Source organism: Symsagittifera roscoffensis, chromosome 10 (genome assembly GCF_963678635.1).
Source record: "Symsagittifera roscoffensis chromosome 10, txSymRosc1.1, whole genome shotgun sequence".
NCBI lineage: Eukaryota > Metazoa > Xenacoelomorpha > Acoela > Convolutidae > Symsagittifera > Symsagittifera roscoffensis.
In genome coordinates this window covers 10103968-10129180 of record NC_087071.1, presented here as the reverse complement: position 1 = coordinate 10129180, position 25213 = coordinate 10103968, and positions in this window count along the sequence as shown.

The window sequence follows — 25213 nt, the reverse complement described above, 5'->3', positions numbered from 1 at the left end:
CTGTCAAGCAGAGAGTCAGGAGAAGTTTGGTTTAGTAGTATAGATCTAAAAAATGCGTACAGTCAACTACAATTATGTACAGACACCAGCAAACAGTGTAACTTTAGTATTGTGGGGGGCGAAACCACCGGGACCTATAGGTTTTTAACGGGGTTTTACGGACTGGGCGATATGCCAAACGAATTCCAGAGGGCGATGGATTCTTTATTAAAAGACAATCCTTTTACCAATTGTTATATAGACGACATTTTGATAGCTTCGAAAGGATCATTAAATGAACACAAAGCGACATTATCAAAATTTTCAAACATTTTGGACAGCAAGAATATGGCAGTGAAATGGGAGAAATGTGTGCATTTTTCTAAAAAAAAAATAGAGTGGCTGGGTTTCAAGATATCGAATTCGGGCGTAAAACCACTGGTGGGAAAATCAGATTCGATAAAAAGCCTACCAAATCCCAAAGTTATTTCCGAACTAAGGTCATTCTTCGGATCAATCAATCAGTATATGAAATTCATCCCGAACTTGTCATCTCTAAGTTCTCTCCAGCGACCACTTCTCGTAAAGAAATCAGTTTAACAATGGAACGACGAGCATACGAAGGCGTTTGAGGAACTAAACCAACAGATAGTTAACATCACAGAGAACAACCGTTTTGACATAAAAGATGTCAAGACTTAAGACAGACGCTTCTAATAGCGCCTGGGAACCACCCTAGAACAATGGGATGGGGAGAATTGGTTAACAATAGCATTTGCTTCCCGATTTTTAAATAATCACGAAAGTAAATATTCGACTAATGAACTTGAATTGTTGGGAGTAGTCTGGGCGACGGATCATTTTAAAAATTGTTTGTATGGTGCTGAGTTCGAAATCATAACGGAACATAAGGCATTGCTATCAGCACTAAATGCAAACCAGACTATTGAAACTATGCACAGCAGACAGCCCGTTGGGTAAACCGACTTTTACCATTTATTTTCAAGATCAAACACATACCGGGAAAAGAAATGGGTTTTTCATATTTATTGTCGAGATTACCTTCAGGAAAAGCACTCCCAGCCTCTCACTATGATAGCGACTTTGTAGTGGCTGCAGTACAAGAGATTGTAGAAAACCTCTCTGTAAATAGTGATTTTAAAAAAAATAATTGTAAAAAGAACGAATTGTATAAGCAAGTGGATGCAAATACGATCAGTAACTTGGATTGTAATAATCTAATGGGCGGAAAGAAAGAACTATCGCTTAGCATCCAACGGTCGTTCTTCTCGAGTATTCTGAACTACGTAAACGACACGGTTAGAATTTGTAACTCCAATCACTCACGTTCAGAGTCTTGTACAAGCGGTTGCGTTCCACTAAATTATCAAAATTTGAATTCAATTGTTTTTATTTATCAGATAAAATATTTTTATTTTTTCTTGCCCAGTCAAAACTTTCAACTACTCAGTCGTTAAATTCAGATCAGAAAAAAAACAATTACAAGAATTCATTACATCGGTTAACTTGCTAAAAATTTCCCTCAGGGCAGAAAATAAAGGAATTTCGTTGAACTTCAATAACGATACAATGTCAGATTTACACAAGAAACTACTGGCCAAGTACAAGAGAGATATCAAATTACCAGACACTCCGCTATCCCTTACAGATCATTGCTCAAACAAACTAATAAAACTGATGACGGACGAAGACAAAATCCTAAAGGAGGTGAAGAAGGCAGTAGAGGAAGGCAGACCATTGGATAAATTCGGAGCCTACCTAAAGAACTTTCAGAGGCATTCACGTTAAAGAAGGATTGTTATTTATGGTAACAAATTGATAGTACCAGCAGCTCTAAGGTCGCCATTCCGGTCATCAAACCCAGGACAGTTCGGGATCAAATCCTTGTCAGAGAAAATTTGGTGGCCACATCTATACCGGGAGGTTTACTATCACGGGAAAATTTGCATCCAGTGCATCAAGGCCGGTAAGAACCTAAAAGTGATAGTAGGGACGAATAATACGGAGAAATTTCTGATTCTGACCAAATCAAATGAAGAAGCAGATTTAGACTTTGCGGGTCCATTGGACAAAAATTGGGGTAACTCGAAATATCTTTTGTTATACATCGATCGCTTCTCAAAGTTACCGTCAGCAAAAGTAGTGAACAACACCTCGGCTTCTTCAATTTTATCTTTGATGACAGGTTATTGCCACCTTCACGAATTTCCAAAATCTTTTAGAGCCGACCATGGGTCATTTCTTACTACTTTCGATTTTAGAAACTTCTGCGAGAAGAACAAAATTAAATTAATTTTATGTACCGTTGGGGATCACAGATCCAACGGAGTCGTAGAACGACTCATTTACACTGTTAAAGCTAAACTTCTGGCAATGTCGTTTAACGAACCAAAATTATCTTATAATACATCTATTGATAAAATCATATGGAATATTCGTTCGACGAAACAATCATCCATCCGATGTTCTCCTTTTGCAAGACATTTTAATAGATCCCCCAACACGTTTCGGAAATCTCTGGTCTCTCACGCGACTAGTTTGAATAAGGGGAAATCATTACTTTTAAAGGATAGAGCACAAGACTGGGGAGCAGACGACGCGTTTGAGGATGGCTATCTCAAAAACATAGCATCGGACAAAAGAGGTTATGAGAGCGACCCTTAGGATAAAGCAGACAGAAACCTCCAGCGAGCCCCACTGTCAAACCTGTTCAGCCAAGGAGGTAACTGGTTTAGGAAGACAGTTAACCGGAGGGAAGGCGAATCATACTTTAAACCATTGGGGGAAAGCCATTGTCAGACACGACGCACACGGTTACATTAGACAACGGACAGGTGATCAGAAAATCTGACGTAGCTTCTAATAAAACCCGACCGTCGGTCCCTAGTAATGTTTCGGCAGTACCGAACCCCCTAATTAACAATCATGATTTAGCAGGCAAGCGAAAAAGAAACTCCCCGTCGAAGAGACCGGACTCAAATGCAGGAGGCCCATCGTCGCATTAAATAATAACGGGAGGAAAGGCAGATAAAAGGAGGAGAACCAACACCCCGAATACGAAGGTTCAAAATCCTCGCTTAATAATTTAGATTCATCGCTAGAGTTAGACCTTTGGGATAAATTGATTGACGATTACTTGGGTACAGACGCGGAAACTATATGTAATACACCGACTGTTAATTTGCATAGTGATTTAGATCAGCCTAGAAGTACCTTATCAGGTCAAATGAACACGCAGACAACGACCACGATTCCAACGGGCACAAACGATGACCCAATCAGATTAGACTGCTCTCCGGAGAAGACATTGGAGACGCCAAAAAATACGGTATCTATCAAACTCCGCTCAAGAAGAAATCCATATCCCCTTAAATTTTACGGAGACAGGCGTTTTATTGACCAAGTGACGCTTGGAACGGAGACCATCAGTGTAGAAGACTCCGATGACGAACCTCTAGTTACGTTCTCCAACTCAGAGAGCCCACGGACTCAGACAATTTATTCTACGGCGTCCCCTTCAGATTACTTGACACCAGTTGAAGACATACCATGGCACCCAACACTGGTGGCGGAAATCACACAAGGCCCCTCCTCAACAACCACTTTTCGATCGGCAAATGTCGCGAGTTTACCATCTCCATTGGTAGAAGTTGGTACGAACATTCAGGATGAGGACGGCAGCGACATATCCTCAGGCATTGATGCAGATGCGAGGAGGGAGGCCGATAGCTTTCATGACAAATTTAACGCCACGATTTGAAACTCTAAAAATTTTTAAACTCGTTCCATTATATTTCTTTTATTTGCTTGAGCGTCTATCCAGTGGATTACCCATTTAATTAGTTAGTGATTTAGGTTAGTTTTTCTTATTTGTATAAATGCCTTATAACCCCAAGTGTACATATCATTTTGTACATTCACTGTAGATATCTGTGTAAACTTGTAGGTAGCCTGTATATATTACCATATAATCACCTCCATTGTAATTTGTACTCTCTGTAAATTTCCATTGGTGCTAAACGCGGTTACTTTTTGTTTCAACTTTGGCCCTGGTGGAGTGAGGGGAGAATGGAGTATATGAGTGATATTGGCTACATCGAGGACCGGGCAGATATAAATTTTTGTGCAGTGGGGAATGTTGTGATTTAGTATGTTGTAACCTTGACCTTTAATATTTAATCAAGTACCAGTTAATGTACACTCTACGAAGTCCATTGGACTTCGAGTCACTAGTTGCTCTTTTTAGAATACAGTCAGTTTTAATTTAATCATTATTTTTTATTCAGTTTTAATCTTATTTAGATATCTTAGTTACCGCAGTGGTAAACCTATACTTTTATTAGCTAGGATGTAACGAATTGGGATCAATGTTGTCCCAAAATATCAGCATATTCAAATTGTTTCATTGAATTAAGACCAAATCGTTGTTATTTTTTAAAATCATATTTGTAACTTACAAACGGGGTCAAAAAAAGCTCTTCATAAATACATCTTTCCTTTTTCAACATTTAATAAAAAGAGAGAAATTTTTTATTGGCGTTTTTTGTGACGAAAAAAACCGAAGTAATATTCGGTACAAGTATTCTCCTTGCTCTGTCCACTACCCGCCCCATACTTGAGTTTCATTTTTGAAAAACTTGTTTTACTTTGTCATAATGCATTGGAGTTTTGCGCGGTTCACGAATTAAAAACGTTGGAATGATTTGTTTTTGATACTCACTGTAGTATAAACATTCATTATTAACAAACTCGCAGAAAGTGGAAGAATTGTGGATGCAAAGGAAACTAAATGTACACCAGCCAAATTGTTAGTAACGACGACTTGAATTAAACCAAAAAAACTTTCAATGAATTTACCCGGCTGAATTTCCGGTTGCCCTGTTTAATTGTAACTTTGAACCTTTCTAAAGGTATCAGAGCAACTTTAATTGGCTTTCTTAGAGCATATTCTTTTTGAGGTGTCTATGCAATTCTAAGGCCAGGGTTTGAACATGTCAATCTTTTTTCTAGCACAAACAGTTTTTTGGTTGCTATCAACCGAAAAACTGTTAAAAAGTGAGAGAATAAGGAATAAATTTTTCAAACTATTTTAACTGGCGGGAGGTTGAAATAACAAAAGAATTTTGGTTTTTTTGTTCGTTCTTTTTGTTGTTAAATGTTGGCTCAATTTAAAAGTTAAAATTCTTCTTTGAGCTGAACGCCTATGAGCATCAGGAATATTTTTTACTTTTAAAGTAAAACAGCTGTTCTTCGTTTTTAATAACAACTTTTTGAGTGTAAGAGGAGAACCTTGATTTGATACAAGCTAGCTTAAACATCAGACCGTGCCAAAGGATAAATTGTTGTATAAAATGTTACGAGAGATTTTAAGAAGATATTGTAGGTCCGGTCCTTTTTCGGTCAATTGAATTCAAGTTAAAACCTAATTCTAAAACTACTTTAAAAGAGTCATCGACATCTTTTTGCAAAAAAATGAGTAGAGTGTATATGTATAATCGGAGTGAACTAGCCGCCATAATGAACACATTTGCCTGTGTTGCAAAATGTGTCTGCTGTTCTAAAAGTGGTCAAATAATGATATATACATTTTAAGTCGTCAAATTTGAGAAAAATCATTTCTTTGACGATTGAAGTTTTATGAATTTTTCGGATTTTTAAGGTTCAAGTAACCTTGAGTAGCAGTAGCGTAAAGCTATCGGTACGTCGTTACATAAAGCTGTAGCGCTAATATTCGCTGCGGTGCGGGAACGAGCTGAGCAGCATCGTAAGAATGATCCAATCACTAAAAAAACTGACAAATGTATTCAATTAAAATATTTGCTTGACAAATTTAACAGTATTAAGTTTTGAACGGGTGCATGCAAAAACGGCCTTTTTCATTTTTTTCCTTGTTTTTTTTTTCTTGGAATTGTCTTTTTTGGAAACAACTATCTGCACAGTTTGCAAAAATTTATAGGATTTTTTTCTGTCCAGATAGAGTTTTGTTTTCCCAAAAACTTTTTGGGGTTGGAGGTTCCCCTGTTGTACTAGGGTACTAAATTGTTAAGGATATATTTGAGTTTTCTATCGGTCTCCTAAATTGAAAAAACTAATTTTAGCTTGACCGCTTTGCTGATCAAAACACTTTTTCTTTTTTTTCGAGTAAGAGATAGAACGAAATAGTGTTACACTTTCGGTCTAAAAAATTCAGGCATAGTTTTTTCTTTGCTGAGCTTTCATCTATTTGTACAATTTCATTTTTTGAGAACTGTTGAGCTATCAGTTTTTTGGAATCCACGCTCAGAAAAGATGCATAACTTAGTGGCGATGCGGTATAGATTCATGTAACAGCAGTTATGGTAATTAGTACAGTAACAAAAAGCCAGTCGGATCAACGTTAAGTGGCGTGTCGTTCCATACAAATAAATAGTATAGGTGTTTTTTTTCACTGTTCCGAGCCTCGGGCCAACCACTTCTGTCCGCGCCTGTATCACTTCCAATAAATTTTGGCCGGACCTTTTTCAGTTCTAAGTGTTTCCCGTTAAAAAAATCATTTGTAAAAAAGAAAAAAGAGAATTGTTAAAAGTAATAGTTTTATTAGAACAGTCAAGTTCAAGGTTTTTCTACCAATATTTCAATCCCCCGCCCTGACAAGTTTACATAGAAAATTGTTAGAAAGTAATCATACAGCATTTTCTTGTAAAAATTTTGGAAAAATTTGTTCCCTTTTTTACACTGACACAAAGTTTTGCAGTTTAGATAATCAAATTTCTTATAATATTGCATTATAAAAATGAATTTCAGAAAAACAAATAAGGGACTGGTTAAGAGCTAATTTCAGTTATCTGAAATGCCTGAATTCAAATTCATTTCAGACCACTTTTCTTTAACAATTTTCATTGCAAACCGATTCCGATTTATTCGCATTTTTATATTCGAATAGTTTTATCTACATTAGCCAATTTTTTGATTCTAGAGAAAAATGTAATTGCCTCATCAGATTGACAAACCTGTGCGCTAACAGGGGCCTCGAAATACGGCTTTTGTTTTCACTCTGCACTATATATTTTTTTTTTTTGCCCTGTTATTATTTTAATGCTTTGTATAATTTATAAGTTATTGTTTTTGGATGAACTGCCACCCCACGTTTAATAAAACAGCTCTTCTTCCGTTCGTCAAGCCTCACAGGTATAAAGAACGATTTTACCTGGTTAAATCTGAAGACCTAATATGTTTGTTCTGATTTTTTTAGTCCATATTCCTTAATAAAGTTGCTGACGGTGAAGAAAAACCAATATCAAACATTTTGTTCTCTTCTTGTCTTACCATTTTTAAATACAATTTTGTAATTCTAATTACGAGCAACTACGCACAGACTTTTTTTTCATCTTTTATTTCGAAACATTGCGCGCTCAGCCATAATAACACACATAACTAAAAAATTAGAAAGTTTTAAAGGCTGATGAAAGTGGAAATTTCGAGCTTTCGGTGAATTCTGGGGTTTTCCCTATGTTACACAAAATCAGCAAAAGCTTTTTATCTGAATAGAGTGTTTCTGTAGATAATGTAATCAAATTTTCTGTATTTTTTGTACAAACTTTTTTTTTCACATCTAACAGTAGAATTATACATTTTCTAGATGAATAACTTAAAATCATTTCAATGCTCAAAGCATCGAATTAAACATCTCTTCTACATGTTTCGAGTGCACACAAAAGTCGGAGCAGTACAACGCAAATTAAGACTTCTTATAACAAGTGTTACTTTGTATTGTAATGCTACAACTATTACTACTTCTCAGGACTGATGACCTAGCGGATAATGCAAACGTCACGCTACCGGTCACGCTCCCCTCACAGATGTTTTTATAGCTAAAAATAGCCCATATTTAGGTAATTTTTGATCAAAAACAAGATTAAAAATAAGGAATTTCTGCTTTATTAAATTTTTCAAAAAAATGTTCTGGTAGATTTGAATTTTCGTTTTTTTAGCAGGAATTGAAGATTTCGTTCGATACGTGTAGCCTCTATAGGAAAGTATAGCCCGCAAAAAATTATAGCCATTCCAGTAAAAAATGGTTAATTATAGCAAAAGTTCGGATCTCTCCCCCCTGTACCCGAGAACTTTCACAAGTAAAAATGTCTTTTGCATTATCAGATTGTTATAGAATTATCCGGAATTATTAGCTCATAAAAACAAATTTGTTCTCATTACTTAAACTTGTTACAGCAAAAAAGCGAGGTGGGGGAAGGGCATTGAGAAGGGAAAAAGCTTAAACCTCCATTGGGAGGCTCAAGACTTTTCTGTTACTACATATGGGGAATGTGAGGAGCTGCACGAAAACGATTCCAAAGTTCTCCAATGTGAAGCATGTTTATTAGGCTCAAAACGTAGCTTACTCAATCTTGTCCTCAGTGATACTGTTTAAATTGTTGTCAAAATTTATGGTTTTAATATATGGAATAAAACGTCTTTAGGATCAAGGTTTTAACTCGTCAAGCACTAGAAAAACTGAAAAACTAAATGTGGTGGAGGGTGAGAAGAAAAGAGCCAAAAAATGTATGAAAAGATTCATTTAATGAGCCCTAAGAGTAGCTTATTTAACCTAATTGTTTTCTCCGGCTTAACTTAGTCAAATGTCACCATCAAATTTGGAACTTTTTCCACAATTTTGAAGTAGAAATCTGGAAAAGGGTCATAATTAATGTGTATTCAAAAAGTTTCAATTGAAACCAAGATTACAAAACTTTTCACACTTTTAGCGCCGGGCATGATCAATATCATTAAGTATACAACCCGTATAAAAAATCGATGAGTAATTTTAATTTTTTCGTCTATTTTTTGGCACAAATTGACACAGAAAGGTTTGGTTTTCCTAGCAAGGGACATCATTTATTTTTCCCCGTACGGCTGTGCAGCTTTCCACATAAGCATTGTTCGGCTCACCAGGCTTCCAGAGTCCGGAAGTTATTGGTTCGAGGGAGTAGACTTTCCTGAAAGCTGCGCCTTTCACGTTTATAATAAGCAGGGAGATGGCAGAGTAAATGAGGGCGTATCCTGTCCAAAAATCTTTGAAGACTCCAACAGTGTCCGCAAAGTAATCGTACATTTTTTCTAGTTATGACAAAGATCTTGGTTGAAAGAATTAGGCGTACCTGTGTAACAAAAGAAAAAAAACAGCTTGTAGTTTTTTTTGACTCGAATGATCTGAGGTTCAGGGGCGGATATACACTAGTGGATAAAATTCAGCGCAAATTCTAGATTTTGCTCTGTACAACGCATGTTTGCAATGTACATTTTGAACACCCTTTCCTTCGAAATTCAGTAAAATTTTTCCCACGACCGAGAGCAAATGAGCAGAGCTACCATCTGAGTTTAGTAAAATTTTCACACTGATTGTTTCCATTTTTTGCTGAGAATGTTCCATGTTGTATCAACAAATTTTTTTACTCCACTTCTTCTAGAAAGATTTCACTATGTTTCAAAACTTTGTGCAGATGAAGAAAAGTGGCATTTTTACACCTGGATTACATTGTGAGGTCATTGATACCAAATTTTACAGATAGTAGCTCTGTCCGCAGTGACAAAATTGGATAAAAATTGATTATCTACTGAAAACTGATTTCAGATCTGTTGTAATTTTATATAGTAAAACCCCGTTTTTTAAGTACTAATAAACGATTAAAATGCATTTTGTTTTGCAAAAAGTCTATAGTGCATATCTTTATCATATAATCCTCACCAAAACACTTCAAAACTGTTTTTTTTGGAGGAACTTGCTTGCAGAATGTACACAGTTTATAAAAAGATTATCTACAGATTATCTAGAGATTATCTACGGATTATATAGTAATTAAAAACAGATTATATACAGATTATATACAGACTAGAAACAGAATATAAACAGGATATATATTATATATCCTGATTTTCTCAACCTTCTCGCCAATCAGACAATATGAGTACTTGAAACAAAATCATAATGCAGGCTTTTCAATGATTTTTTTGTAAAAATGTATAATCTGAAAATTTTTCAAAAATCACTATTGACGAAACAACTCGCAGCCATAACTTACTGCCTTACATTAATTTCTCTAGTTTCTCATGGACTTTTGTTCTAAAAATTGCACTGACACGGTTGATCATTTAAATCGCGGTAACTTCTAGATTGCAATATCTTAGAGGGATTTTTTGAAACGGTTGACATTTAGTTAGCCTAATATGTTTTCCTCCAGTGAGATCAACTCACTATAACACTGTGAAAATTATTCATGCTTACAAAGTTTTGAAAATTTTGTGAAAATTTTTTTTTTTTTAAATTTTGTATGGTCAAAAATGAAATGGTTACAATCCCTATCGTTTTCAGCCATGTATTCAATCTTATACAGATTTTGTACAGAATTTATACAGATTATCAACTTATTATCTATAGAAATATTATTATCGAGGGGCAGATTTTCAAAAAAATTTCCAACACTTTTATCAAAATTTTTTAAGGTCAACCACAATGATTTTTCCAGCTGATCAACTCACTATAACACTGTGAAAAATAATTCACGCCTACAAAATTTTGTTAAATTTGTGAAAAAAAATCGTTATTTTAAATTTTGAATGGTCAAAAATGAAATGGTTACAATCCCTATCGTTTTCAGCCATGTATTCAATTTTATACAAATTTTGTACAGAATTTATACAGATTATCTACTTATTATCTATAGAAATATTATTATCGAGGGGCAGATTTTCAAAAAAATTTCAAACACTTTTATCAATTTTTTTTAGCTCAACCACAATGATTTTTCCAGCTTTCCAAAAGCACTAAAAGACTCTTTTTTGGAAAAAAAAAACGGTCCAAAAAGCGTTTTCAGGCTCTTTTTGGACCGTTTTGACCAAAAAATCGGATTTTTTTGGCGTCCGCTCCCCTTTACCTCAAAAGTATAATATATTGGCGGCAAAGGCGCTGTGGTACTGCTAAAGCAGTAGCCAAATAATCTACGATGTTATTGTTTTTAATATGATGTAATGACAGTCTTGATCAAGTTCAGCCATGGTGCTCGATCTGAGAGATCATATTTAAATGTCAGTGTGGTGATATACACTAGTGGATAAAATTCAGCGCAAATTCTAGATTTTGCTCTGTACAACGCATGTCTGCAATGTACATTTTGAACACCATTTCCATCGAAATTCAGTAAAATTTTTACATTGACCGAGAGCAAATGAGCAGAGCTACCATCTGAATTTAGTAAAATTTTCACACTGATTGTTTCCATTTTTTGCTGAGAATGTTTCATGTTGTATCAACAAATTTTTTTACTCCACTTCTTCAAGAAAGATTTCACTATGATGCGAAACTTTGTGCAGATGAAGAAAACTGGCATTCTAGGACCTGGATTACATTGTGAGGTCATTTATACCAAATTTTGTCACTTTACAGATAGTAGCTCTGTCCGCAGTGACAAAATTGGATAAAAATTGATTATCTACTGAAAACTGATTTCAGATCTGTTGTAATTTTATATAGTAAAACCCCGTTTATTAAGTACTAATAAACAATTATAATGCATTTTGTTTTGCAAAAAGTCTATAGTGCATATCTTTATCGTATAATCCTCACCAAAACACTTCAAAACTGTTTTTTTTTGGAGGAACTTGCTTGCAGAATGTACACAGTTTATAAAAAGATTATCTACATTTTATCTAGAGTTTATCTACGGATCATATAGTAATTAAAAACAGATTATATACAGATTATATACAGACTAGAAACAGATTATTTACAGGATATAAATTATATATCCTGATTTTCTCAACATTCTCGCCAATCAGACAATATGAGTACTTGAAACAAAATCATAATGCAGGATTTTCAATGATTTTTTTGTAAAAATGTTTAATCTGAAAATTTTTCAAAAATCAGTATTGACGAAACAACTTGCAGCCATTACTTACTGCTCTACATTAATTTCTCTAATTTCTCATGGAATTTTGTTCTAAAAATTGCACTGACAAGGTTGATCATTTAAATTGCGGTAACTTCTAGATTGCAAAATCTTAGAGGGATTTTTTGAAACGGTTAACATTTAGTTAGCGTAAAATGTTTTCCTCCAGTGAGATCAACTCACTATAACACTGTGAGAAATAATTCATGCCTACAAAATTTTGTTAAATTTGTGAAAAAAAATCGTTATTTTAAGTTTTGAATGGTCAAAAATGAAATGGTTCCAATCCTTATCGTTTTCAGCCATGTATTCAATTTTATACAGATTTTGTACAGAATTTATACAGATTATCTACTTATAATCTATAGAAATAGTATTATCGAGGGGCATATTTTCAAAAAAATTTCAAACACTTTTATCAAAATTTTTTTAGGTCAACCACAAAAATTTTTCCAGCTTTCCAAAAGCACTAAAAAACGTTTTTGAAAAAAAAACAGTCCAAAAAGCGTTTTCAGGCTCTTTTTGGACCGTTTTGACCAAAACATCGGATTTTTTTGGCGTCCGCTCCCCTTTACCTCGGAAATTATAATATATTGGCGGCAAAGGCGCTGTGGTACTGCTAAAGCAGTAGCCAATTAATCTACGATGTTATTGTTTTTAATATGATGTAATGACAGTCTTGATCAAGTTCAGCCATGGTGCTTGATCTGAGAGATCGTATTTAAGTTTCAGTGTGGTGATATACACTAGTGGATAAAATTCAGCGCAAATTCTAGATTTTGCTCTGTACAACGCTCTGTACAAAACTGGCATTCTAAGACCTGGATTACAATGTGAGGTCATTGATACCAAATTTTGACACTTTTACAGATAGTATCTCTGTCCGCAGTGACAAAATTGGATAAAAATTGGTTATCTACTGAAAACTGATTTCAGATCTGTTGTAATTTTATATAGTAAAACCCGTTTATTAAGTACTAATAAACAATTATGATGCATTTTGTTTTGCAAAAAGTCTATAGTGCATATCTTTATCATATAATCCTCTCCAAAACACTTAAAAACTGTTTTTTTTTGGATGAACTTGCTTGCAGAAAGTACACAGTTTTTATAAAGATTATCTACAGATTATCTAGAGATTATCTACGGATCATATAGTAATTAAAAACAGATTATATACAGATTATATACAGACTAGAAACAGATTATATACAGGATATAAATTATATATCCTGATTTTCTCAACATTCTCGCCAATCAGACAATATGAGTACTTGAAACAAAATCATAATGCAGGCTTTTCAATGATTTTTTTGTAAAAATGTATAATCTGAAAATTTTTCAAAAATCACTATTGACGAAACAACTCGCTGCCATAACTTACTGCTCTACATTAATTTCTCTAATTTCTCATGGAATTTTGTTCTAAAAATTGCACTGACAAGGTTGATCATTTAAATCGCGGTAACTTCTAGATTGCAAAATCTTAGAGGGATTTTTTGAAACGGTTAACATTTAGTTAGCGTAAAATGTTTTCCTCCAGTGAGATCAACTCACTATAACACTGTGAAAAATAATTCATGCCTACAAAATTTTGTTAAATTTGTGAAAAAAAAATCGTTATTTTAAATTTTGAATGGTCAAAAATGAAATGGTTACAATCCCTATCGTTTTCAGCCATGTATTCAATTTTATACAGATTTTGTACAGAATTTATACAGATTATCAACTTATTATCTATAGAAATATTATTATCGAGGGGCAGATTTTCAAAAAAACTTCAAACACTTTTCTCAAAAATTATTTGGGTCAACCACATTGATTTTTCCAGCTTTCCAAAAGCACTAAAAGACTCCTATTTGAAAATAAAAAACGGTCCAAAAAGCGTTTTAAGGCTCTTTTTGGACCGTTTTGACCAAAACATCGGATTTTTTTTGGCGTCCGCTCCCCTTTACCTCAAAATTATAATATATTGGCGCCAAAGGCGCTGTGGTACTGCTAAAGCAGTAGCCAATTAATCTACGATGTTATTGTTTTTAATATGATGTAATGACAGTCTTGATCAAGTTCAGCCATGGTGCTTGATCTGAGAGATCATATTTAAAAGTCAGTGTGGTGATATAATGATTAAGATTCGAACGCTAGTCTGCATATTTCTTCGTATTATATTTGAGATTCAGTATTACGGATATTCAGTTATTATCAGATCATAGGATATCTTAGGCACCTTTAAAAAGTTTAGGGTCTGTCAGCCAAAAATGGAGGTCTTTAAATATTACCCTGGAGTTCCCTATGGGTTGTCAGAGGTCGATCCCTGAGGTAAGGGGCGTCCATCCCCCCCCCCCATCTTGCCCCCCATAAATCTACTGCTGCTTATAGATCTTATCCAGCGCTACTTTTGACATGTGGAGTTTTTAACTCACACCACTGATATCTTCATTATTTACCTAATTTTTTTTCTCATTTTACTCCTCCCAGGGCAAGTTATATCCCATTCACACAATAAAAAAAACGACTGTCATTTTGGGCTCTGATTCTATATCCTCAATCTTTATTTTCAAGTAGCTTTAGTATTCGCCTTTTCAGCTTTTAAATCTTTGATCGTGATTGTTTGCGTTGGGGAAATTTTTGTGACAAAAGACTGTGTGTTTCTTATCAGAGAGAGCCCACTTGAATATTGGGTCGATGGGCTTAATTTTTTATGAGTCTCATTTGATGCGATGGAGGTATATAACTTTTTGGGCTGAAAACTTTTTTTGGAAGTAGGCTCTTTTCAATCACACTCCCATCCTTCGAAATAATCGATTTTTATGAACGAGTTCTTATGACTAAACGGGCATTTTTACTTCTTAACAAATGATTAAAAAACCTGTTCACGAAGACTAATTTGTGTACCAATTCAGGTTTCACTGAAATATGACACTGCGGCTCTTTTCCGCTCCCTCCCCCACCCGCCTTCCAATTTTTTCTAATTTTACAGTCATCATACGTGTTATTGTGGCTAACTTTGTGATGTTATGGAGAACAAATCTGTTCACAATGAGAACAAGGAGGGAGAACAAATCTGTTCATAATTAATAGTTTGCTTACTATGCCATTGTTAAATTAGTTTTTAAAAAGTATAATTCAAAGTTTTGTGGGGGTGGAAAAGAGTCGACGTCGTTATAAAAGTTTTCGAAAAAAAGTTGAAAGGTGTGGGATGAAAAATGAGCACGAGATAAAATAGCAAATCGCTAATGATTATTTCTTCCAATTAAGAACACTAACACGTCAAGACGGATTTTTTTGCATCTGGAAAAAGTCCACTTCTCTTCCAAAGAGAAAACATCTACCAGGTATGCCCCGATTTTGGTTGAAGCCATAAGGAAAAATCGGGTCGCTGCCGCCCCCTAGCAACAACTGTACTGTAAATAACATTAATAAAAAAAATAAAACATATCATTGTTATACCATATAGCTTTTGATATAAACTGAATTTTTTAAGCAATTTAGTTAAGTGGGATAATTATATCGCTGTTTCGAAAAACCGCAGAAGAACTTCAATTGACTTAAATCAAAGTAAGTTCAAATTTTCTTAATGGTTGTATTGTTCCAATTTCCATTTTATTTTCCCTGTGATCATTCTAGCATTTCTTATGCTATTTTCTGAGGCTATAGATTGAGCGCAAAAAAGTCTTCAAAACGTTCCCAGAAACTGTGCTGTGAGAAGAAATCAACTTTATGTTAAGTGGTTTGGTAGTGAAGTAGCAGGCAAAATGGTTCTTTTTCTTTCACCTCCACCTCAGACGACCATCACTTTTATGTTGTAACGAAAGGTTTTAAAAGCTTATTTATGAAAACCAAATATGTTTAACATAACCTCATTAGTCTGCATGTCAATTTTCATAACGATCGGACAATGTGAAAAGTAACTCAAAGAGTAGAAAAAATTACAGGTGGGGAAAGGAAAAAGAGCCGACAAATTGAGTCGAGTTTTTTTATCCTCAGGTTTACTCCGTGTGGTTTGTTGAAATTTAACCTAAATGCTTGATCCCCCAAACCTTTGATGAATCTAAAAGCCAGTTCGGTTCGCTTTAGTTGTATCAAAGCCGTAATAGCCCGTCCGATTATTGACTTCATTGCGTGAGAGTAATGCTAAGTGATCAAGTTCTGGGATAGTAAGTGGATAAACTGAACTTTTCATCCTTAGGTTTACTCCGTTTTTGGATTTCAATAAACCTATTTAGTTTTCCAAAACCATTTTATCTTAAGCGTAACGTAGCCGTAGCATTATCATAAAACCCTTAAGTGTTTGGCATTCGTTCTACGAGCTAGCTCGTTTGATCACACGCTTCGCAAACTTCCCGCTCCGTTGCAGAAGCTCAAAAAGAAACTTCATTTAAAAAATCAGCTTTAGGTTTGAACATAAAAGCTAGGGACGCTCAGAAAACAATACAGTACTACCTTAACCACTTCTTATCCCACCGTAGCGACCTTGTAAGTTGGCACGACGGGCTTAATAAGTGTATAAGTAGGCACCGCAGCAACAGCAACCGCAAGTTGAATAGTGGGAATTTATCAGTTAGTTGTTACGGTTTAAGACAATTGTTACTGCAATCGTAATTTAGAGTCAACGGAAGTGAGGATATAGAGCAAAGTTTAGTTTCAAAAGATATTCTCGTTCTGAACGTCATCAAATACTTTATCTCTGAGCGTAAGGCTAAGGACCAGGTTCTAATTGGGAAGTATAAAGAGGTTACCAGCCTTCCTCCCTTGAGTTAAAGACTCTTCTCCTTCTAATTCCTTAAAGCGAGAATCTTAACAATCTTAAAACGCGTAAAAATTGTAACAGCTAACCATTTAAAGCTCAAAAAGCTTTAAAAGTTTGGCTTCAGAAAGAAGCTTTGAGGCTTCATGTTACCTCATTTTGTAAATTAATGTTGATATTTTAAAAATGATTTAATTATTTATCAGTACAGTGTCTCAATTTGGATCTTGTTTCCTATTAAAGGAACATCCGTAAAATAGTACCAATTTTAGAAAACATGGATGGTTAGTTACAAAATAAGTTACCCAAGTTATTTCAAACACGGGTAAATCTAGAAAATGAGCTGCTTTCTGGGTCACTCATTATATCTCAAATACCGAGATTCACCGGGAATAGTAGTGACACCGCAAAAAACTGATGATGCTGTTTACAATTGTGAAATTTCGTTGGAAAAGACTGTTGACGTAAATGAGCAAATAATTGAGTTACAGGGAAAAACGGAAAACCCTGAAAAAATAATTGATCAGCAAAACCTTTGGCTTGAGAAAGTAACTGAATTGAACGATAAAGTAATGCACGAAGCTCAGAGTTACAAGATGTGCCTTGAACATTTGTCGGTACCAGCACCCACCAATACAGGAAGCATGAGGGCTTTACAAGAAACTTGATCTGGGATATCCTCAAGCTAGTACAAAACAAGAAAACCACAAGCGCGATTATCTAAAAACAGGTCTAAGGTTTCTAATATGTCTGGGGAAAAATTGAAAACATGAATAACATAATCTGGCAAATATGTCGAATGTTCACACTATATCGTCAAAAGAGAAACGGCATGAAAGAGCTGTGGTAATGCGACGCCACGACAAGCTGCAAAGGCAGTGTCAAGTATCTATAAGGATTAAGGAGCAAAAGAAATGTCTTAGGTATGAAAAATGTCGGCCGGAACTGTAACAACTAGCTGAAAGTCATAAAAAACAATTAAATGAAATGGAAATGAAAGCGTTTGAGCTTGACGATAATTCAACTTGAGGAGTAAGTCAGCCCATTTCAAAAGTTGCGACCAAACGAACTACAGCTTGCTGGCCTTCACTCGTATAACAATTTCCTCAGAACCGATGACTTCTGCCAACCTCGTTCATACAATTTACACAAATAATTATCATAAATATGGGCACATAGCCTTGGGTGACCCTGGAATCTATAGTAAGGAACATCGGGATATGCCTCAGTTTGGCAGTGCGAGCTTTTTGCTATTGCAAGCTTCTGTTCCATCTGTTTCATTCCCAGTTAACAATGTGCATTCTAGTGCACACGTGTTACCCCAGCGGCGATTGGCAGCTGTAACTCCTATCGTCACGTCTGTGCAATGTTTTAATGCTGAAATTTTTTTGTGACAACTTTTGTCCCAAAGTGTAACACAGCCGTCCCGTATACTAGTGGTGCGAGCATGTAATTCAAGGCTCAATCAGTTAATTCTTATTGTTCCGCTTTTTGTCAGTTATAATTATACTGGTTATCACCCATCAACGAAGCCTACGCAACGTCTTCTGCTAAGCCGAACCAAGCTTGTTCATCTAATTGACCCCTATCCGCTACTGAGTGCGTGGAAATAAAAATGCATAGATGCAAAGATCATTTTCCTTAATGTAAGTTGGCCCAGCTCGACGGCAATCCGTTAAACTGGAATGAATGGTTTGGTCACTTCAAGTCAGCGGATGATTCTGCTGTTATCACAGATGATACGAAATTGTGATACTTGACACTCGCCACAGGCAAAGCAAAAACCGCAATTGGGGAATTTAGTTATAGTGGCGTTATGTATAACGACGTACTGGCCTAAGTTTGGGCAAAAATTCATATTGTTTGCGCGCATCTGGATAAATTGTGTGCTTTTCCTCCAATTAAGAAGCACAATTCGAAAAAGGTCATTAGTTTCTCCTCTGCCATAACCGGCCTGGTAAAAGTTTTCAAATCAATGTCATTCAACGACGATCTAAACAATGTTAACCTCCTAATCCAAGCTTCTAGTAAACTTGCTCCTAACCTCGAGGAAGCATGGTCCATACATACTGTAAGGCATAATTGACTGCGCCCAACATTCTTAAGTTTCAATAACTGGCTGAAAGAAAAGGCCGAGGGGCACGAGAGATTAAGTGTACTCAACTTTAAGGCAAAAAGTGAGCAACGGGTTAAGCTAAAAACAATTTATAATTTTGCAGCGAATCCCAATGTATGTAGTTAAAAACTGGATAAGTCTAAGATTCCGCCGTGCATCTTGTGCAAGCGTAGTCATGCATTGTTTTTAAGAGAAAAAAAGCTACCCAGCGAGTAAAATAAGTAGCTGAACATAAATTTTGCTTCGCTTACCTCAATTGCAAAAATTGTTTCCAGCAATATTCTACGGTCTAAAATGCCCGAAACTAGAGTGCGATGGCATACATAGTATCTTGCTCCATGGAATCGATATAATTTTTCCTCGGAAGCAAAATTCGACTGACTCAAGTAAGGCTGGAGCAAACAAGTCCAAGGAAAACACAAACACTTCCACCCACGCCGCTCTTAGTGATGTATATGAGAATGAATCGTCTAAAGGTTTGTTGCAGGTTGCAAAACTTGATGTGTCCTCGGAAATAAACAGTCTACTGACATGGGTCTTTGTGGTAGTACATCAATACACTCTTGAGTGTATTCGTCCCTTGTTAACCATCTCAGCATAGTAGGGAAGCCCGTTAGGTTGTCAGGTAGTGGGTTTAATTCAACCAACGTTGATGAGATACACATAGTCAAGTTTATTGTTTCATCCGAGCCGAACGAAAATGATTTCGCATACATTGAAAAAAAATTTTTTGATTGGCTACGAGTTAATCGATGTTGCTGATTTGCAGAATATATGTCCACAAAAAACACCTATTAAACCCACTCAATATACCTAAGAGGACGTTGATGTTATTATAGGACAAGTCTAATACCATGCCGTTAGACACATTGTGTTCATGTTTGGAGCTGCTAATAACTCAACGTGTTCCTTTCGCGTACCGACAGGTTGGGTCGTAGTTGGACCTTTGCCGCCGTTCGTTGCTTCTACTTCTTTGTGTTATAAGTGTGTTGTTGACCTTTTTAGCTGACCAGATAAAATCCTGGTACGAGTTGAAATCCTATTGCACTTTCAAACAAATTGATGCATGTTCCGCTGTGGACAAACATGCTTATCAAGCGTTAATTCTGAATCCTGGCGAGAGAGACATTGTTCTTATGCTTTGGATTAATAGTCTTTTCAGTCTAGAAAGTATTTATTGCTCTTCTCACGCGCGATATAAAACATCGGAGCGAAGGTTAGGTAAAGATTTTAAGCTGCCCGAACGATATGCAGGCTCGATAATTGAGGACATTACGAATAGCTATGTCGTTACTGTCGAAGCGCATGATCCACATAAGCGTTCCGGTTATGAGTGGTATTATTCACACCTTCCCGTCGTAAGCCCAAACAAGCCAGTTAAGGTTTGCCGAGTTCTTATTGGAGTTTTCAAGTTTCACGGCCCATCCTTAAATAAATTCCTATTGGTGGGTCCGGACCTGCTCGAAAATTGAACTTTCGTCTTTTTGCGAGTCCGTCAACACAATTACGCCATTACCGCAGATATAGAGGGTATGTTCCCACAGGTAGAACTCCTCGCCTGCGATCAAATTTCGCTCCGGTTTTTGTGGCGGGAGGATACCAGATCCGATTTAGTAACTAACCAGTACACCCGCCATACCTTCGCCGAATTTTTCCTTGCAAAAAACAGCAAATAATAATTTATCCTCATACATTGAGTCCGCATCAGTCGGAAATTAAAAAGTTTACTTGGACGATTGTTTGGATTTGTTTGAGGATGTTACCCATGCAATTAGAATAAGACGTGATTTGGTGTTGTTACTTTAATTTGCAATGGACCCCGAGATTTTTGAAAGTCCTTCTTCTGCCATCAAAGATATATGTAACGGTGCCGAACAATCGTCAAACGTCTTAGGTTCTAAGTGGGCAAGGTGACAGACACATTGGTTGTTAACAGAATTGTTGATCACTCTCTGGATAAGGCAATAACTCAACGAACCGTCTTGAATTTCGTCAGTTTTTGACCCTGAGGGCTAGTAGCTTTATACACAGTTAGGGCTCGTCTCTTGCTTAAACACATTTGGAAAATCAGTGGCCAAAGTTGGGATGACAAATTACAGGAGAACATTAAAAATAAGTTTCCCAAATGGAACTACGGTCTCCCACTCTTCAGGCAACTGACAATTCCTCGCAGTTCTTTATAGAACCTGGCGATCAAATTGAGCGTTCAGATGTTCGGTGTTAGCTCGCAGGACGTTTTTGTGCGGTTGGGTTTTTGCTCTCACGACTCGTCGAGTTCGTCTTTGGTGAAGCTCGCGTCGCGCCTACACAATATGTACCATTCAACCAATTATGTCCGCTTTACATTTCAAACCTCTCGGATATAAGCAACCTCCCTTTTATCATATGGGTATGCATTACGTTGGACCGCTTTGCGTTCCGGTTCAAAGCAGCACTGAAAAAGATGTTTTTTTTTCACTTGCCTCATCACCAGGGCTGTACACCTGTAGATTGAACCATCTCTGGACACTAGTTATTTGTCATGGGCGTTAACCGCTTCATTGCACGTCGCGATACACCAAGTAGGATCTGGTTGGATGACGGCACGAACTTCATTGGCGCGGAAAAAAATTACTTGCCTGCATCAAGAACTGGAACAGCATGGCTTCGACCGTTTTTTCACACAAAGAAGGTATTTGGAAAATCAACCCGCTTCTGGTGGTACCTCATCCGAAGCATAAAGCGCGTGCTCTAAAACTAACTAGGCAGTAGGCGAGTTACTGAAGAGCTGTTAGAAACAACATTCTGCTTAGTTGAGCATGCTTTGAATTGTATGCCAATCACTCACGTTAGTACCCAATCACATGAGTTAGAAGCGTTATACCCAAGCCATTTTTTGCTTGAACAAAATGCCACAAACTTTCCTTCGCTTTTATCAGGGCAACACTTCGACCACAAGAAAAGGTACGTGCGAGTCTAGTCGTATGCTAACGCTATTTGGTCTCGTTGTCTTCGAAATATGTTCCCTTAGTATTCAAGCGTGTCAAGTGGCACACCTCGTCTGACTTCACTCTTAAGGCAATCTGAAGTTAGTGGTTGAACCCGATAGTCCACTTGGGTACTTCCCTCTCGCCCGAATCGTTAAGCTAGTCTCTGGACCGAACACTTGTGCACGATCCGCCCTGGTTTAAACCGTAAAACCTGAACTCACTTGGCCGACCATTAATCTCGCTCCGTTTCTTCCTTCTTCAAGGGCATGAAGTAATTCAACGTAAAGTTAACTAGAGTACAAATGCAAATGAAACTTAACAAGGCAGGATGGACGAGCGGACTATACTAAATATACCAAAACTAGTAGACCAATCCAGTGTAGTTTAGAGTCCCCAAGGGGCAATGTTTTAACATAGTAAAAAATGGGTTCTCATCCTAATTGACCATTTTTTACTGTGTTTTGGTTCTCAATCGTTCAGCCTGAATAAAGACTGACCGTCAAAAAGAACACTTTATCTCAAGGACAATCACTGGTTGTTTTGGCTAGATTGCGCCAATCTATCATGCAAAAATCTTTACCGAAAAAATTGATATTGCGATCTCGATTTTGCAAACCTTTTAGAGTGCCTATTGTTTTATTGAAAATTTTTCAGCATTTTTTTCCGTTGAAGCAATTTTGCTGAACTTTACTTTTCTGTGCAAAGTTTTGCAAGTGACTTGATCTTAGTTTGAAAATTTCCCCGTTTTTGGTAATTCCCCTAATGTTTCCATCTGCTGGATTTGTTGATTGGAATTTATGTCAGTACTGCTCGAATTTGGTTGGTCTAAATTAGTCGATTAAGTTTGACCACAACGGATTCAGCTCAATATACAGAAATAATGATTTTAAACGGCAACACGATGAATCACTCGCCCGACCGTTAATCTTGCTCCGGTTCTTCCATCTTCAGGGGCGGAGGGTGTTGCAAAGCAAATTTAACTAGTGTATGAATGCACATGAAACTTAGCAATGCAGGATGGCCGAGCGTACTACACTAAATTTACCAAAACCAAGTTCCAGTGTAGGTTGGGGTCCCCCACTGTTCAATGTATTAACATACTAAAAATTGGATTCTCCTCCTAAAAGACCATTTTTAACTGTTTTTGGTTCTCAAGCGTTCAATTTGACCGTTAAAAAGAGCAATTTGTCTCAAGGACAATCACTGGTTGTTTTGGCTAGATTGCGCCAATCTATCATGCAAAAATCTTTACCGAAAAAATTGATATTGCGATCTCGATTTTGCAAACCTTTTAGAGTGCCTATTGTTTTATTGAAAATATTGAGCATTTTTTTCCGTTGAAGCAATTTTGCTGAACTTTACTTTTCTGTGCAAAGTTTTGCAAGTGACTTGATCTTAGTTTGACTGTTTGAAAATTTCCCCGTTTTTGGTAATTTCGGCTAATAATTCCATCTGCTGGATTTGTTGATTGGAATTTATGTCAGTACTGCTCGAATTTGGTTGGTCTAAATTAGTCGATTAAGTTTGACCACAACGGATTCAGCTCAATATACAGAAATAATGATTTTAATCGGCAACACGATGAATCACTCGCCCGACCGTTAATCTTGCTCCGGTTCTTCCATCTTCAGGGGCGGAGGGTGTTGCAAAGCAAATTTAACTAGTGTATGAATGCACATGAAACTTAGCAATGCAGGATGGCCGAGCGTACTACACTAAATTTACCAAAACCAAGTTCCAGTGTAGGTTGGGGTCCCCCACTGTTCAATGTATTAACATACTAAAAATTGGTTTCTCCTCCTAATAGACCATTTTTAACTGTTTTTGGTTCTCAAGCGTTCAATTTGACCGTTAAAAAGAGCAATTTGTCTCAAGGACAACCACCGGTTGTTTTGGCTAGCTTGCGCCAATATATCATGCGAAAAATTTGTACTGAAACAAGTTGATATTCTGAACTCGATTCAGCAAACCGCTTAAGGTGCTTAACTTTTCTTGTTGTGTGTTTAGCGAATAAAACCCATAAGTAAACTTGTTTTACGCGGTTTTTTTTCTAACTGAGCGCACATGCTACTTCCCCCGCATTTGATATAAGATCTTGAAGCACTATTTCAACGAAGTGATAATGCAATGAAGCTTTGTATTAATACAATGATGTGATAATGCAATGAATAAGGTAGAAATTTTGAACAATTATACCCCCTGTGGAATTATCTACTTGCAATACCGACTCTTTTCCTCTTTCCAACCATTTTTTTAAATTTGTTTTACGAGTAATTATGACGCAAAATCAGTATCTCCCTACATTTTCGAATTGAAATCATTATCAATGAATCTGATTGACTTACATTTCGAGCAGATGGAATTATTAGCTGAATTGGTTGAAAACATTGAACGTTTTTTCACCGTTGAAGCGATTTCGCTGAACTTTTTTTTCTGTGCAAAATTTTGCAAGTGACTTGAATTTAGTTTGACTGTTTAAAAAAGTTTCCCCGTTTGCGGTAACTTCGGCTAATGTTTTCATCTTCTGGAATTTTTGATTAGAATTTATGACGGTGTTACTTGAATTTGATTGGCCCAAATTAGCGAATCAGTTTTTTCCACAGCGGACTCAGCTCAAAAATATATATAAAAAAAAACAATTTTGGCAGTTTCGTGCATAAAACCCGGTGGAGGGACAGTGGAGAACAGCCGCAAAACTCATTAACCTAATTTCTACTTCATGTCGACACGTCTAAGTCATGATAATAAAAATGTTGACTTTTATCACCAACATACGCTATAAATGCTACACAGCATTACATTATGATGAAAGCTACTATAAAGTCAGTATAGTTGAAAAACAATTCCAGCTGAAAAGCGTATACTTACAGAGATTGTTGCGGGAATTTCGGAATAGGTTTAAAACTCACCCATGTGAGAACTATATATTGGCCGAGCTTAAAGAACGCAAATGCTTAAAAAACTGGTTGATAATCGTTTTGCAAGGAAAAGTATGTCAAATGATATGATGTGAACAATCGAAAACATAAATAAAGTATTCATTATATAGAATGGGGCGCAATCGGGTCGAGGCGATGACCCCCACGTATTAACAATGAGTATAGAATTTACTGGTCATCACCCTATAGGGAATAGCTTTCCTAATGCATTAGGATAGGTTATAGGTTTCAGTGTTTAAGATTTTACATTTTTTTTGGCGCCCGAGTTTGCTGTGTAATAAGTCAAGTTTTTGGATAAAAATCAAATCAAGGAATCTCAATTTTTTTGGAAAATTTTTTCGTACGCGTTATCTTATTGGTGAAATTTATTGGTGTATTACGTTCAAGCTGTAGATTGAAAGTATAATAGTTTTTTGCTTCTTGGTAAATCAACACTAAGAGTTTTTGGGTAAATATTGAAATAAATTAACATTTCTGGTGACATCGTTACTTATGAAATTTGGGGGAATATTGGAGAACTT